We start from the raw sequence: 17,762 nt of genomic DNA, 5'->3' as shown, positions 1-17,762 counted from the left end.
TGAAACCTGGACAACGCGATGCCAATAGTGCGCCGCACGTATGGGATTCACAATCACAGCCAGTTGTGATACAGCCGGGAATCGAACCAGGGTGTCTGTAGTGATGCCTCTTGCACTGAGATGCAGTGCCTTAGACTGCTGTGCTACTCGGGAGCAGAATGTACATTCAGTAGTAGTGACTGGAACTTAAGTAGTATTGTGTTTAATCTCCAGTCACTTCATGTCTGATGGAGCCATGAACAATATATCATGTAACTCTTAACAAACACTTTCCATGATTTTGAAGATAGTTTCTTCCTCTGGGCCATGGTGTGAATAAACTATTTTAACGTTCTCTACCAAATCCCCCATGGCTAATATGAATCCTTACTAAACACTCTCTGATACTGTCAGGATGTGATCTACTGGTGTAGGAGTCAGGTGATGGGGAGAGCAGAGAGTTGTGATCTACTGGTGTAGGAGTCAGGTGATGGGGAGCAGAGAGTTGTGATCTACTGGTGTAGGAGTCAGGTGCAGGAGAGCAGAGAGTTGTGATCTACTGGTGATCTAGGAGTCAGGTGATGGGGAGAGCAGAGAGTTGTGATCTACTGGTGTAGGAGTCAGGTGATGGGGAGAGCATGGGGAGAGCAGAGAGTTGTGATCTACTGGTGTAGGAGTCAGGTGCAGGAGAGCAGAGAGTTGTGATCTACTGGTGTAGGAGTCAGGTGATGGGGAGAGCAGAGAGTTGTGATCTACTGGTGTAGGAGTCAGGTGCAGGAGAGCAGAGAGTTGTGATCTACTGGTGTAGGAGTCAGGTGATGGGGAGAGCAGAGAGTTGTGATCTACTGGTGTAGGAGTCAGGTGCAGGAGAGCAGAGAGTTGTGATCTACTGGTGTAGGAGTCAGGTGCAGGAGAGCAGAGAGTTGTGATCTACTGGTGTAGGAGTCAGGTGCAGGAGAGCAGAGAGTTGTGATCTACTGGTGTAGGAGTCAGGTGCAGGAGAGCAGAGAGTTGTGATCTACTGGTGTGCAGGAGAGCAGGAGTCAGGTGATGGGGAGTCAGGTGCAGAGAGAGTTGTGATCTACTGGTGTAGGAGTCAGGTGCAGGAGAGCAGAGAGTTGTGATCTACTGGTGTAGGAGTCAGGTGCAGGAGAGCAGAGAGTTGTGATCTACTGGTGTAGGAGTCAGGTGCAGGAGAGCAGAGAGTTGTGATCTACTGGTGTAGGAGTCAGGTGCAGGAGAGCAGAGAGTTGTGATCTACTGGTGTAGGAGTCAGGTGCAGGAGAGCAGAGAGTTGTGATCTACTGGTGTAGGAGTCAGGTGATGGGGAGAGCAGAGAGTTTTGATCTACTGGTGTAGGAGTCAGGTGATGGGGAGAGCAGAGAGTTGTGATCTACTGGTGTAGGAGTCCAGTGCAGGAGAGCAGTGATCTACTGGTGTAGGAGTCAGGTGCAGGAGAGCAGAGTTGTGATCTACTGGTAGGAGAGCAGAGAGTTGTGATCACTGGGTAGGAGCAGGAGGAGAGCAGAGAGTTGTGATCTACTGGTGTAGGAGTCCAGTGCAGGAGAGCAGAGAGTTGTGATCTACTGGTGTTAGGAGTCAGGTGCAGGAGAGCAGAGAGTTGTGATCTACTGGTGTAGGAGTCAGGTGATGGGGAGAGCAGGAGAGAGAGTTGTGATCTACTGGTGTTAGGAGTCAGGTGCAGGAGAGCAGAGAGTTGTGATCTACTGGTGTAGGAGTCAGGTGCAGGAGAGCAGAGAGTTGTGATCTACTGGTGTAGGAGTCAGGTGCAGGAGAGCAGAGAGTTGTGATCTACTGGTGTAGGAGTCAGGTGCAGGAGAGCAGAGAGTTGTGATCTACTGGTGATGGGGAGAGGAGATCAGGTGCAGGAGAGCAGAGAGTTGTGATCTACTGGTGTAGGAGTCAGGTGCAGGAGAGCAGAGAGTTGTGATCTACTGGTGTAGGAGTCAGGTGTCAGGTGATCGAGAGCAGAGAGTTGTGATCTAGGAGAGCAGAGAGTTGTGATCTACTGGTGTAGGAGTCAGGTGATGGGGAGAGCAGAGAGTTGTGATCTACTGGTGTAGGAGTCAGGTGATGGGGAGAGCAGAGAGTTGTGATCTACTGGTGTAGGAGTCAGGTGATGGGGAGAGCAGAGAGTTGTGATATACTGGTGTAGGAGTCAGGTGATGGGGAGAGCAGAGAGTTGTGATCTACTGGTGTTAGGAGTCAGGGGCATCCTAGAACAAAACAACTGACACGTACAAGTCTTGTGAGAGTCACCTGTCCACAGAGGGGCATCCTAGAACAAAACATGAGTGTGTAGCCCAAACTGTTCGAACGCTCCAGACAGAAGATGACAGATCGTCTGAATCAAGTCGAGGTCCAAGACGCTTCTGGGGGGAGAAACGGAGAACACCATCGTGCTCGTGAGAGTCACATCTTTCCATTGAGGGGTCATAATAGAGATGCAAAAAAAGGACAGATTCTTTGGGGGATTGTTTTATCATGCTACTTCGATCTCCTCGGGGGGCGCACACATTGAGTTGAGAGTTTTTCAACCTGTCAGGTCCACTTCACCTACACTGATTAAAGTGGATTTAACAGGTGACATCGTCAAGGGATCATAGCTTTCACCTGGATTCCAATGATCAGTCTGTCGTAGAAAGGTGTTCCTAATGTTTGGTTCCACTCAGTGTTTGATCTCAAGTCTAGTTCTGTGATCTCATCGTGATCAAGTGACATGGACATGAATAACCAGAGGCAGTAATGACATGTTCAGCTCCATGCCCTGCCTAGGCTTTATACTGTTAGACAGATAGCATGAATGATGACCAGGGACAATGCGGCTCTGTATTACAAGACTTGAATGTTTAATCACCGAGTACTACAGCTTAGGGACTGACAAAACACTCCAATCCTTAGACTGACCGCCATTACCCAATAGCCTCTGCACTTCTCCCAACCGAAGCATCGAGGTCAGAGTGTTGGGCCGAACGGTTGCTGGTTTGAATACTGATTAAAACAAATCAATAATCTGTCGATGTTTGCTCCAGGGGAGCTGTACAAGCAGGAAGGAATAGATACACTAAACTACCAGCAGAGGGTACTGTACTGAACCTTTTGTTATAGATGATATAGCTGCACTGAACCTTTTGTTATAGATGATATAGCTGCACTGTACTGAACCTTTTGTTATAGATGATATAGCTGCACTGTACTGAACCTTTTGTTATAGATGATATAGCTGCACTGTACTGAACCTTTTGTTATAGATGATATAGCTGCACTGTACTGAACCTTTTGTTATAGATGATATAGCTGCACTGTACTGAACCTTTTGTTATAGATGATATAGCTGCACTGTACTGAACCTTTTGTTATAGATGATATAGCTGCACTGTACTGAACCTTTTGTTATAGATGATATAGCTGCACTGTATTTTTAATGCTTATACAATATGTATCATTTCCTACATTCAATCACAATCTTTCTATCCAGATGTTGTTGTTTTTTAAAATTTCTCGAAATCATCCAATTTTTGTCGGCTTTACTGTAGGAAGTAACTAAATACACCACAATTTTCTCAAATGTCCTACATGTCATCATGATTCCTACATGATATTTATCCAGTAAATTCTGCCGATCTGTGAATTTATAGATATATTTGATGTATATTGTAACAATAATTTGTTCACTAATGTTTTTATTACCACTTTGTACCTCCCTCACACAGATGAGGCAATTGTAATTATCACCTAGGGAACTGAATACAAAAATGTATACAAAATCATTTTGGCACATCTTTAGATGCTCTGATGGTGTACCTGCCGAAATATATATATATATATATATAATTAAATACAATTTTTAAAAGGTGAAATGAGACTTTCTGTAAACGGCATTTTGAACATTTTCATTTGAACTATTTTGCCGTTTCCCAATTTCTGGAATTTGGGATTTCATTTCAGGTCCATGTCCTATACCACAGAGCACCCTATTCAAGACATCATTTTTGTGGACTCCAACAGTTTGTTTATAGTTTGTAATTATGAACCTCTTCCTGCCCTGACACCGGTCCTGCTTGCCGTCCTGTACCACGACTCCTACCGAAGGTGGCTCCCCTTCCTGTTCGGGTGGCGCTCGGCGGTCGTCGTCACCGGCCTACTAGCGGCCACTGATCCCTTTCCCCCTGTTCTGTTTATTAGTTGCACCGGGTGTTTAGTTTAGGATAATTGGCTGGGCTTTATTTACCAGCCTGCCCACCTGCTGGTTGTGTGGGATTATTTTCAGTGTACATGTTGTACACGGCTGTAGGTCACAGTTGTCTGTGTATTATGTATTTTTGCTGGACTGTTTAAGTTCCCCGTGTTTGGGGCATTTGTTTGAGTTGGCGTCGTTTCACCGTTGTGTTGCAAATAAAGGAGCGCCACCCTGAACTCTCTGCTTCCTGACTTCTTCCTCCACTACACCCTGAACTCTCTGCTTCCTGACTTCTTCCTCCACTACACCCTGAACTCTCTGCTTCCTGACTTCTTCCTCCACTACACCCTGAACTCTCTGCTTCCTGACTTCTTCCTCCACTACACCCTGAACTCTCTGCTTCCTGACTTCTTCCTCCACTACACCCTGAACTCTCTGCTTCCTGACTTCTTCCTCCGCTACACCCTGAACTCTCTGCTTCCTGACTTCTTCCTCCACTACACCCTGAACTCTCTGCTTCCTGACTTCTTCCTCCACTACACCCTGAACTCTCTGCTTCCTGACTTCTTCCTCCGCTACACCCTGAACTCTCTGCTTCCTGACTTCTTCCTCCACTACACCCTGAACTCTCTGCTTCCTGACTTCTTCCTCCACTACACCCTGAACTCTCTGCTTCCTGACTTCTTCCTCCACTACACCCTGAACTCTCTGCTTCCTGACTTCTTCCTCCACTACACCCTGAACTCTCTGCTTCCTGACTTCTTCCTCCACTACACCCTGAACTCTCTGCTTCCTGACTTCTTCCTCCACTACACCCTGAACTCTCTGCTTCCTGACTTCTTCCTCCACTACACCCTGAACTCTCTGCTTCCTGACTTCTTCCTCCACTACACCCTGAACTCTCTGCTTCCTGACTTCTTCCTCCACTACACCCTGAACTCTCTGCTTCCTGACTTCTTCCTCCACTACACCCTGAACTCTCTGCTTCCTGACTTCTTCCTCCACTACACCCTGAACTCTCTGCTTCCTGACTTCTTCCTCCACTACACCCTGAACTCTCTGCTTCCTGACTTCTTCCTCCACTACACCCTGAACTCTCTGCTTCCTGACTTCTTCCTCCACTACACCCTGAACTCTCTGCTTCCTGACTTCTTCCTCCACTACACCCTGAACTCTCTGCTTCCTGACTTCTTCCTCCACTACACCCTGAACTCTCTGCTTCCTGACTTCTTCCTCCACTACACCCTGAACTCTCTGCTTCCTGACTTCTTCCTCCACTACACCCTGAACTCTCTGCTTCCTGACTTCTTCCTCCACTACACCCTGAACTCTCTGCTTCCTGACTTCTTCCTCCACTACACCCTGAACTCTCTGCTTCCTGACTTCTTCCTCCACTACACCCTGAACTCTCTGCTTCCTGACTTCTTCCTCCACTACACCCTGAACTCTCTGCTTCCTGAACTCTTCCTGACTTCTTCCTCCACTACACCCTGAACTCTCTGCTTCCTGCTTCCTGACTTCTTCCTCCACTACACCCTGAACTCTCTGCTTCCTGACTTCTTCCTCCACTACACCCTGAACTCTCTGCTTCCTGACTTCTTCCTCCACTACACCCTGAACTCTCTGCTTCCTGACTTCTTCCTCCACTACACCCTGAACTCTCTGCTTCCTGACTTCTTCCTCCACTACACCCTGAACTCTCTGCTTCCTGACTTCTTCCTCCACTACACCCTGAACTCTCTGCTTCCTGACTTCTTCCTCCACTACACCCTGAACTCTCTGCTTCCTGACTTCTTCCTCCACTACACCCTGAACTCTCTGCTTCCTGACTTCTTCCTCCACTACACCCTGAACTCTCTGCTTCCTGACTTCTTCCTCCACTACACCCTGAACTCTGAACTCTGCTGCTTCCTGACTTCTTCCTCCACTACACCCTGAACTCTCTGCTTCCTGACTTCTTCCTCCACTACACCCTGAACTCTCTGCTTCCTGACTTCTTCCTCCACTACACCCTGAACTCTCTGCTTCCTGACTTCTTCCTCCACTACACCCTGAACTCTCTGCTTCCTGACTTCTTCCTCCACTACACCCTGAACTCTCTGCTTCCTGACTTCTTCCTCCACTACACCCTGAACTCTCTGCTTCCTGACTTCTTCCTCCACTACACCCTGAACTCTCTGCTTCCTGACTTCTTCCTCCACTACACCACCCTGAACTCTCTGCTTCCTGCTTCCTGACTTCTTCCTCCACTACACCCTGAACTCTCTGCTTCCTGAACTTCTGCTTCCTGACTTCTTCCTCCACTACACCCTGAACTCTCTGCTTCCTGACTTCTTCCTCCACTACACCCTGAACTCTCTGCTTCCTGACTTCTTCCTCCACTACACCCTGAACTCTCTGCTTCCTGACTTCTTCCTCCACTACACCCTGAACTCTCTGCTTCCTGACTTCTTCCTCCACTACACCCTGAACTCTCTGCTTCCTGACTTCTTCCTCCACTACACCCTGAACTCTCTGCTTCCTGACTTCTTCCTCCACTACACCCTGAACTCTCTGCTTCCTGACTTCTTCCTCCACTACACCCTGAACTCTCTGCTTCCTGACTTCTTCCTCCACTACACCCTGAACTCTCTGCTTCCTGACTTCTTCCTCCACTACACCCTGAACTCTCTGCTTCCTGACTTCTTCCTCCACTACACCCTGAACTCTCTGCTTCCTGACTTCTTCCTCCACTACACCCTGAACTCTCTGCTTCCTGACTTCTTCCTCCACTACACCCTGAACTCTCTGCTTCCTGACTTCTTCCTCCACTACACCCTGAACTCTCTGCTTCCTGACTTCTTCCTCCACTACACCCTGAACTCTCTGCTTCCTGACTTCTTCCTCCACTACACCCTGAACTCTCTGCTTCCTGACTTCTTCCTCCACTACACCCTGAACTCTCTGCTTCCTGACTTCTTCCTCCACTACACCCTGAACTCTCTGCTTCCTGACTTCTTCCTCCACTACACCCTGAACTCTCTGCTTCCTGACTTCTTCCTCCTGAACTCTCTGCTTCCTGACACACCCTGAACTCTCTGCTTCCTGACTTCTTCCTCCACTACACCCTGAACTCTCTGCTTCCTGACTTCTTCCTCCACTACACCCTGAACTCTCTGCTTCCTGACTTCTTCCTCCACTACACCCTGAACTCTCTGCTTCCTGCTTCCTGACTTCTTCCTCCACTACACCCTGAACTCTCTGCTTCCTGCTTCCTGACTTCTTCCTCCACTACACCCTGAACTCTCTGCTTCCTGACTTCTTCCTCCACTACACCCTGAACTCTCTGCTTCCTGACTTCTTCCTCCACTACACCCTGAACTCTCTGCTTCCTGACTTCTTCCTCCACTACACCCTGAACTCTCTGCTTCCTGACTTCTTCCTCCACTACACCCTGAACTCTCTGCTTCCTGACTTCTTCCTCCACTACACCCTGAACTCTCTGCTTCCTGACTTCTTCCTCCACTACACCCTGAACTCTCTGCTTCCTGACTTCTCCTCCCTCCTGAACTACACCCTGAACTCTCTGCTTCCTGACTTCTTCCTCCACTCCACACCCTGAACTCTCTGCTTCCTGACTTCTTCCTCCACTACACCCTGAACTCTCTGCTTCCTGACTTCTTCCTCCACTACACCCTGAACTCTCTGCTTCCTGACTTCTTCCTCCACTACACCCTGAACTCTCTGCTTCCTGACTTCTTCCTCCACTACACCCTGAACTCTCTGCTTCCTGACTTCTTCCTCCACTACACCCTGAACTCTCTGCTTCCTGACTTCTTCCTCCACTACACCCTGAACTCTCTGCTTCCTGCTTCCTGACTTCTTCCTCCACTACACCCTGAACTCTCTGCTTCCTGACTTCTTCCTCCGCTACACCCTGAACTCTCTGCTTCCTGCGCCTGACTTCTTCCTCCACTACACCCTGAACTCTCTGCTTCCTGACTTCTTCCTCCACTACACCCTGAACTCTCTGCTTCCTGACTTCTTCCTCCGCTACACCCTGAACTCTCTGCTTCCTGCGCCTGACTTCTTCCTCCGCTACACCCTGAACTCTCTGCTTCCCTGAACTCTCTGCTTCCTGACTTCTTCCTCCACTACACCCTGAACTCCTGCTTCCTGCTTCCTGACTTCTTCCTCCACTACACCCTGAACTCTCTGCTTCCTGCGCCTGACTTCTTCCTCCACTACACCCTGAACTCTCTGCTTCCTCCTGAACTCTCTGCTTCCTGACTTCTTCCTCCACTACACCCTGAACTCTCTGCTTTCCACTACACCCTGACTTCTTCCTCCACTACACCCTGAACTCTCTGCTTCCTGCGCCTGACTTCTTGAACTCCTCCACTCCACACACCCTGAACTCTCTGCTTCCTGACTTCTTCCTCCACTACACCCTGAACTCTCTGCTTCCTGCGCCTGACTTCTTCCTCCACTACACCCTGAACTCTCTGCTTCCTGCTTCCTGACTTCTTCCTCCACTACACCCTGAACTCTCCGCTTCAGCAGGAGCAGCCACCTACCCCCTCCCATCGATGGAGGAACGTGTCCTCCACCACACCACCGTCATCCATCGGATCAGATCCGCGATAAACCAGACGATGGAGAGAATGGACCAATGGGAGAGGAGTGGTCTCCTCTCTCCACCTTCGGTTCCTCCAGCTCTGGATCCCCCTTCTCCTCCCTCCCCCTCCGGCTCCAGCGCACTCTCCGTCTTGCGCTCCCGAGGGACTATGATGGATCGGCAGCGGGGTGTCAGGGATTCCTGCTCCAACTGGAACTGTACCTGGCGACCGTGAGGCCCATTCCCTGGGGAGCGGAGAGGGTGAGTCTCCTCGTCTCCTGCCTGACGGGTTGTGCTCTGGAGTGGGCGAACGCGGTCTGGAATGGCCCAGACTCGGCAAAGGAGCACTAATAATTCACCCGCCTCTTTCGTGCCGTATTTGATCACCCTCCAGAGGGCCGAGCGGCAGGTGAGCGACCGTTCCACCTTAGGCAGGAGAAGAGGAGCGCACAGGATTACACTTTGGAATCCCGGACCTTGGCCGCTGGGTCTGGGTGGAATGACAGGGCCCTAATAGACCACTACCAGTCTAGTCTCCGGGAGGACGTCCGCAGGGAGCTAGCGTGACATGTCTATCCGACTACACAATCTGCTGGCTGCCCGCGGGCATTCGGAGAGGGTCCTGTTCGTTCCACCACCCAGCGCCCCCGCTCCCTTTCCTATAGAGTTAGGGGGGGACGTGCCGAGGGGTACCGGAGGAGGAGGCTCCCCCTGCACCAGCTGTGGTAGGAGAGGACACACGGCCAATCGGTGCTGGGGGGGCCCGTCTGGGAGTCGAGAGGGCAGGCGGAACGCTTCTCGGTCACCCCAGAACCCCCTGTTGGTCACATGTTTGTCTTGATTTTTTTCCTTGATTTTTTTCGGTAATTAGACTATTTATTAGACTATTAAATGTATGTACTGACCCTTCCAGATCCTGTCAACCTCCTTGTGGAGCATCTCTTTGAGTTCTCCTGCCTGAACAAGTCTCTCCTCTGGGTCCAGACTGACAAGGTATGGAGATGCATCAACTGGGCCTTTCTGCAGGGCATTGTAATCCTGAAAACAGGAGGATATTTGGCCACTCTTGGAGGACAATGGAAGTTGATCCTAGAACTGCTGTGTTGTCATTAAAAACCAACATGTTTCAGGTTGTAGCCTTCATCAGGGTTTTACAGACAACCCTGAAAATAATAATAATAATAATAATAATAATTTATATATATATATATAACACCAGTAAGGCAGACGTCAGCTCAAAGTCCACTTTGACCTTTTGGGCTCGAGTTGGTAAATATTTGGTGAAACAAAGTGTAACTTCACCTGAAGCAACCTCCCAGGTTCTTCACCCTGCAATGTGAGCTCCATCCCAGTGACCTCATCCTCCAAGCTCTTGAATCTCTTCTCCATCTTCTGAATCTCACTCTCTGTTTTCAGCAGCATCTCTTTCTCTTTCTCCTCCATTGAGGCCATCAGTTGTTTCTGCTCCTCTGTGATGGCTGAGATCAGCATGATGAAATTGGTCTGCTGTTCTTGTTTCTGTAGCCTGGCAGAGATCTGACAGGAAGAGGTGTCGGAAAACAAAAAGACATGACACAGTGGATGTTTTCTAGTGTTTGTTTTCTTGCTCTTGTTTTAGTTCATCTTCCTCCCAATAACCAGTTTTATATGTTACAAAGGCTTCCTATTACATATGAAATGGCCTCGTAATCATATTCTAGAATAGAATCAGATGCTTTGTAGATGGAAAGAACTATGTAACCATGACATTTAACTGTGGCTGTATTCAACTCATCCACAGTGTTTTTCATATAAATACATTAAACAGTAACTAGGTTTCCATCCAATTGGCGACACATTCTCATCTTTGCCGACGAGTCGTAGTGGGAAAACCACACAACACGTCATCGCTTGACTCCAAGTTTACTTCGATATTAAGGTTATTATATCAATATTTGCGCATATAAAAAAAAAAGTTTCCACCGATATTTTCTAGCATAATTAATTTTACCGACACAAAAAGATCCCACCTTGTCTGAAGCATTTAGTTTTGTCAACATTTGGAAAGTTTACAACAAAAAATGGTTTCCATCAGGCCTGTCATTAAAACATTTTATCCAACGTGTACTTTACTCACCAAAAGGTTGGATGGAAACCTGGTTAGTACCGTACCTTGAATGACTCCATGGTGTTCTTTGCTTTGTGAATATCAGTCTTCACCGTGCACACACTGTTCTGTTTGGCAAGCAGCTCTTTCAGCAGTCTCTGCTGTAAATGCAGGGCATTTTATTTACACGCACAAAGCTGCACAGAGATACTGCCGTTTAAAGTTACAGTAGACATTATACTCTAGAGTAATTATTGGTCATTATTCATACTGATTTCTCTCCTTGCCTTGATTTGGGGAATCTGTTCCTCTGCAGGTGTGGTTTTGTGGGTCTTATGACCCAGAGAGTCACATTGAGCGCAGATCAGAGCCTTATCATCCAGGCAGAACAGAGACAGAGGTTGACCATGTTCACCACTTAATGTGTTCACGTCCCTTGGCTGGGCCAGGTCTTCAACTATAGCTGTACACTTCCCTGTTATGAACGCCATAAAGACAATCTTACTGTAACGGATCTCGTCCTCCTCTTCTGAGGAGGAGTATCGAGGAGGATCGGAGGACCAATGCGCAGCGTGGTAAGTGTCCATAATGTTTAATGAAACACAACAGAACACTGGAACAAAACAATAAACGTGAATAAACGAAACAGTCCCGTGTGGTAACAAACGCTGACACGGAAAACAAACACCCACAACTCAAAAGTGAAACCAGGCTACCTAAGTATGATTCTCAATCAGGGACAACAATTGACAGCTGCCTCTGATTGAGAGCCATACTAGACCAAACACAGAAATCCCAAATTATTGAACAATGAACATAGACAACCCACTCAACTCACACCCTGACCATATTAAAAGAAAGACATAACAAAGGAACTAAGGTCAGAACGTGACACTTACTGAAGCAAGTATCATTTCGGACATTTCTCGGGAATGAGTTTCAAATTCCATTTCCCAAAAATATTCAAATATAGAATGATCAAATTTCAATTCACCTACTGCATAGGAAAACATTGAAATAAATATAATGTATTAACTTTTTTTTAATATTCTCACCAATATTTATTAAAGAAAAAATCTAAATGTAATCCAAATCTACTCCTAAATGTAACAGGTAGGCCTGGCCACAGTTCTGTAACAGCTGTCCCTAATGTTGAACACAGTGAGTTCTGTTTAGCAGAGTGAAAATGTCTCCTCCTAAGTCAGTCTGTGAGTTCACAACTGTACCAGTGTGTTGAGGTTTACATGGTTTTAGGCCTGGATTCAATCTGGACCTCTGAAGATATGCACTAGTGAAAATTAAAGGCTGCATATGGGGCTCAATCCAAAATGATTTTAAAATGTACACTTCGGTCAGGACTGCTTTATATACATGTATGGGCTCAACTGAGGTCCGGATTGAATCTAGTAGAGAACAAGCTTCAGAACCTCTACAGTAACTTGTTACACAAAGGCATGCAGAGAGAATGAGGTGGATAGTTACAGGTTCAGGTCTCTCTCTTATCGGACGATTTAAGGTAAAACATTTAACTTCAGTGTTCTTCATAAATTGAAGTCAAATATAAAACAGAAATGTATTTATTTATTTTTATTTATTTTATTTCACCTTTATTTAACCAGGTAGGCAAGTTGAGAACAAGTTCTCATTTACAATTGCGACCTGGCCAAGATAAAGCAAAGCAGTTCGACACATACAACAACACAGAGTTACACATGGAGTAAAACAAACATACAGTCAATAATACAGTATAAACAAGTCTATATACGATGTGAGAAAATGAGGTGAGAAGGGAAGTAAAGGCAAAAAAGGCCATAGTAGCAAAGTAAATACAATATAGCAAGTAAAACACTGGAATGGTAGTTTTGCAACGGAAGAATGTGCAAAGTAGAAATAAAAATAATGGGGTGCAAAGGAGCAAAATAAATAAATAAATACAGTAGGGAAAGAGGTAGCTGTTTGGGCTAAATTATAGGTGGGCTATGTACAGGTGCAGTAATCTGTGAGCTGCTCTGACAGTTGGTGCTTAAAGCTAGTGAGGGAGATAAGTGTTTCCAGTTTCAGAGATTTTTGTAGTTCGTTCCAGTCATTGGCAGCAGAGAACTGGAAAGAGAGGCAGCCAAAGAAAGAATTGGTTTTGGGGGTGACCAGAGAGATATACCTGCTGGAGCGCGTGCTACAGGTAAGGGGGGACTTTACCTAGCAGGGTCTTGTAGATGACATGGAGCCAGTGGGTTTGGCGACAAGTATGAAGCGAGGGCCAGCCAACGAGAGCGTACAGGTCGTAATGGTGGGTAGTATATGGGGCTTTGGTGACAAAACAGTATTCTAAGTCAGAGCCGTGCAGAGTAGTGATGTTGGACAGGCGGGCAGGTGCAGGTAGCGATCGGTTGAAGAGCATGCATTTAGTTTTACTTGTATTTAAGAGCAATTGGAGGTCACGGAAGGAGAGTTGTATGGCATTGAAGCTTGCCTGGAGGGTTGTTAACACAGTGTCCAAAGAAGGGCCAGAAGTATACAGAATGGTATCGTCTGCGTAGAGGTGGATCAGAGACTCACCATCAGCAAGAGCGACATCATTGATGTATACAGAGAAGAGAGTCGGTCCGAGAATTGAACCCTGTGGCACCCCCATAGAGACTGCCAGAGGTCCGGACAGCAGACCCTCCGATTTGACACACTGAACTCTATCAGAGAAGTAGTTGGTGAACCAGGCGACGCAATCATTTGAGAAACCAAGGCTGTGGAGTCTGCCGATGAGGTTGTGGTGATTGACAGAGTAGAAAGCCTTGGCCAGGTCAATGAATACGGCTGCACAGTAATGTTTCTTATCAATGGCCCTTAAGATATCGTTTAGGACCTCGAGCGTGGCTGAGGTGCACCCATGACCAGCTCTGAAATCAGATTGCATAGCAGAGAAAGTATGTTGAGATTTAAAATGGTCGGTAATCTGTTTGTTGACTTGGCTTTCGAAGACCTTAGAAAGGCATGGTAGGATAGATATAGGTCTGTAGCAGTTTGGGTCAAAAGTGTCCCCCCCCTTTGAAGAGGGGGATGACTGCAGCTGCTTTCCAATCTTTGGGGATCTCAGACGACACGAAAGAGAGGTTGAACAGGCTAGTAATAGGGGTGGCAACAATTTCGGCAGAGAAGTTTTAGAGAGAAAGGGTCCAGATTGTCGGATTTGGGAGAAGGAGAAATGGGGAGGCTTGAAATGGGGAGGCTTGAAATGGGGAAGGCTTGAAATGGGGAAGGCTTGAAATGGGGAGGCTTGAAATGGGGAGGCTTGAAATGGGGAAGGCTTGAAATGGGGAAGGCTTGAAATGGGGAGGCTTGAAATGGGGAAGGCTTGAAATGGGGAAGGCTTGAAATGGGGAAGGCTTGAAATGGGGAGGCTTGAAATGGGGAAGGCTTGAAATGGGAAGGCTTGAAATGGGGAGGCTTGAAATGGGGAAGGCTTGAAATGGGGAGGCTTGAAATGGGGAAGGCTTGAAATGGGGAGGCTTGAAATGGGGAGGCTTGAAATGGGGAAGGCTTGAAATGGGGAAGGCTTGAAATGGGGAGGGTTGAAATGGGGAGGCTTGAAATGGGGAGGCTTGAAATGGGGAGGCTTGAAATGGGGAAGGCTTGAAATGGGGAAGGCTTGAAATGGGGAGGCTTGAAATGGGGAGTCTTGAAATGGGGAGGCTTGAAATTGGGAGGCTTGAAATGGGGAAGGCTTGAAATGGGGAGGCTTGAAATGGGGAAGGCTTGAAATGGGGAGGCTTGAAATGGGAAGGCTTGAAATGGGAAGGCTTGAAATGGGAGAAGGAGAAATGGGGAAGGCTTGAAATGGGGAGGCTTGAAATGGGGAAGGCTTGAAATGGGGAGGCTTGAAATGGGGAAGGCTTGAAATTGGGAGGCTTGAAATGGGGAAGGCTTGAAATGGGGAGGCTTGAAATGGGGAGGCTTGAAATGGGGAGGCTTGAAATTGGGAGGCTTGAAATGGGGAAGGCTTGAAATGGGGAGGCTTGAAATGGGGAAGGCTTGAAATGGGGAGGCTTGAAATGGGAAGGCTTGAAATGGGAAGGCTTGAAATGGGAGAAGGAGAAATGGGGAAGGCTTGAAATGGGGAGGCTTGAAATGGGGAAGGCTTGAAATGGGGAGGCTTGAAATGGGGAAGGCTTGAAATGGGGAGGCTTGAAATGGGGAAGGCTTGAAATGGGGAATGCTTGAAATGGGGAGGCTTGAAATGGGGAGGCTTGAAATGGGGAGGATTGGGCGAGTTGCTGTGGGGGGTGCAGTGCTGTTGACCGGGGTAGGAGTAGCCAGGTGGAAAGCATGGCCAGCCGTAGAAAAATGCTTATTGAAATTCTCAATTATGGTGGATTTATCAGTGGTGACAGTGTTTCCTATCTTCAGTGCAGTGGGCAGCTGGGAGGAGGTGTTCTTATTCTCCATGGACTTTACAGTGTCCCAGAACTTTTTTGAGTTAGTGTTGCAGGAAGCAAATTTCTGCTTGAAAAAGCTAGCCTTGGCTCTTCTAACTGCCTGTGTTTAATGGTTTCTAGCTTCCCTGAACAGCTGCATATCACGGGGGCTGTTCGATGCTAATGCAGAACGCCATAGGATGTTTTTGTGTTGGTTAAGGGCAGTCAGGTCTGGGGAGAACCAAGGGCTATATCTGTTCCTGGTTCTAAATTTCTCGAAATGGGCATGCTTATTTTAGATGGTTAGGAAGGCTTTTTTTTTTAAATGTCCAGGCATCCTCTACTGACGGGATGAGATCAATATCCTTCCAGGATACCCCGGCCAGGTCGATTAGAAAGGCCTGCTCGCTGAAGTGTTTGAGGGAGCATTTGACAGTGATGAGTGGAGGTCGTTTGACCGCTGACCCATTACGGATGCAGGCAATGAGGCAGTGATCGCTGAGATCTTGGTTGAAAACAGCAGAGGTGTATTTAGAGGCCAAGTTGGTTAGGATGATATCTATGAGGGTGCCTGTGTTTAAGGCTTTGGGGAGGTACCTGGTAGGTTCATTGATAATTTGTGTGAGATTGAGGTCATCAAGCTTAGATTGTAGGATGGCTGGGGTGTTAAGCATGTTCCAGTTTAGGTCGCCTAGCAGCACGAGCTCTGAAGATAGATGGGGGGCAATCAGCTCACATATGGTGTCCAGAGCACAGCTGGGGGCAGAGGGTGGTCTATAGCAGGCGGCAACGGTGAGAGACTTGTTTTTAGAGAGGTTGATTTTTAAAAGTAGAAGTTCAAATTGTTTGGGTACAGACCTGGATAGTAGGACAGAACTCTGCAGGCTATCTTTGCAGTAGATTGCAACACCGCCCCCTTTGGCAGTTCTATCTTGTCTGAAAATGTTGTAGTTTGGGATTAAAATTTCAGAATTTATGGTGGTCTTCCTAAACCAGGATACAGACACAGCTAGAACATCCGGGTTGGCAGAGTGTGCTGAAGCAGTGAATAGAACAAACTTAGGGAGGAGGCTTCGAATGTTAACATGCATGAAACCAAGGCTATTACGGTTACAGAAGTCATCAAAAGAGAGCGCCTGGGGAATAGGAGTGGAGCTAGGCACTGCAGGGCCTAGAGGACCTGGCCGGGGTATCTACATCGCCAGAGGAACACATTATTTACCATTGTTCTACTGTAGACATTAGCATTGGTAACTGTGGTGCCACCTCTGGCTCCTGTAGCACCACCTCTGTCTCCTGTAGCACCACCTCTGGCTCCTGTAGCACCACCTCTGGCTCCTGTAGCACCACCTCTGGCTCCTGTAGCACCACCTCTGGCTCCTGTAGCACCACCTCTGGCTCCTGTAGCACCACCTCTGGCTCCTGTAGCACCACCTCTGGCTCCTGTAGCACCACCTCTGGCTCCTGTAGCACCACCTCTGGCTCCTGTAGCACCATCTCTGGCTCCTGTGGCCCCACCTCTGTCTCCTGTAGCCCCGCCTCTGTCTCCTGTAGCACCATCTCTGGCTCCTGTAGCACCATCTCTGGCTCCTGTAGCACCACCTCTGTCTCCTGTGGCCCCATCTCTGGCTCCTGTAGCACCACCTCTGGCTCCTGTGGCCCCATCTCTGGCTCCTGTAGCCCCACCTCTGTCTCCTGTAGCCCCATCTCTGGCTCCTGTAGCACCACCTCTGTCTCCTGTAGCCCCATCTCTGGCTCCTGTAGCACCACCTCTGTCTCCTGTAGCCCCATCTCTGGCTCCTGTAGCACCACCTCTGTCTCCTGTAGCCCCATCTCTGGCTCCTGTAGCACCACCTCTGGCTCCTGTAGCACCACCTCTGGCTCCTGTAGCCCCACCTCTGGCTCCTGTAGCACCAACTCTGGCTCCTGTGGCCCCATCTCTGGCTCCTGTAGCACCACCTCTGGCTCCTGTAGCACCATCTCTGGCTCCTGTAGCACCACCTCTGGCTCCTGTGGCCCCACCTCTGTCTCCTGTAGCACCACCTCTGTCTCCTGTAGCACCACCTCTGGCTCCTGTAGCACCATCTCTGGCTCCTGTAGCACCACCTCTGGCTCCTGTAGCACCACCTCTGTCTCCTGTAGCCCCACCTCTGGCTCCTGTAGCACCACCTCTGGCTCCTGTAGCACCACCTCTGGCTCCTGTGGCCCCATCTCTGGCTCCTGTAGCACCACCTCTGGCTCCTGTAGCACCACCTCTGGCTCCTGTAGCACCACCTCTGGCTCCTGTGGCCCCACCTCTGGCTCCTGTAGCACCATCTCTGGCTCCTGTAGCACCATCTCGGCTCCTGTTGGCCCACCTTTGGCTCCTGTAGCACCATCTCTGGCTCCTGTGGCAAATCCGTTGGCCCTGTAGCACCATCTCTGGCTCCTGTGGCCCCATCTCTGGCTCCACAACCTCGATCAACATGGATCAGTGTTTTTAGTCATAATTAA

This window comes from Oncorhynchus gorbuscha, linkage group LG09, assembly GCF_021184085.1.
Source record: "Oncorhynchus gorbuscha isolate QuinsamMale2020 ecotype Even-year linkage group LG09, OgorEven_v1.0, whole genome shotgun sequence".
Classification (NCBI taxonomy): Eukaryota; Metazoa; Chordata; class Actinopteri; order Salmoniformes; family Salmonidae; genus Oncorhynchus; species Oncorhynchus gorbuscha.
This window is presented reverse-complemented; position numbering follows the sequence as displayed.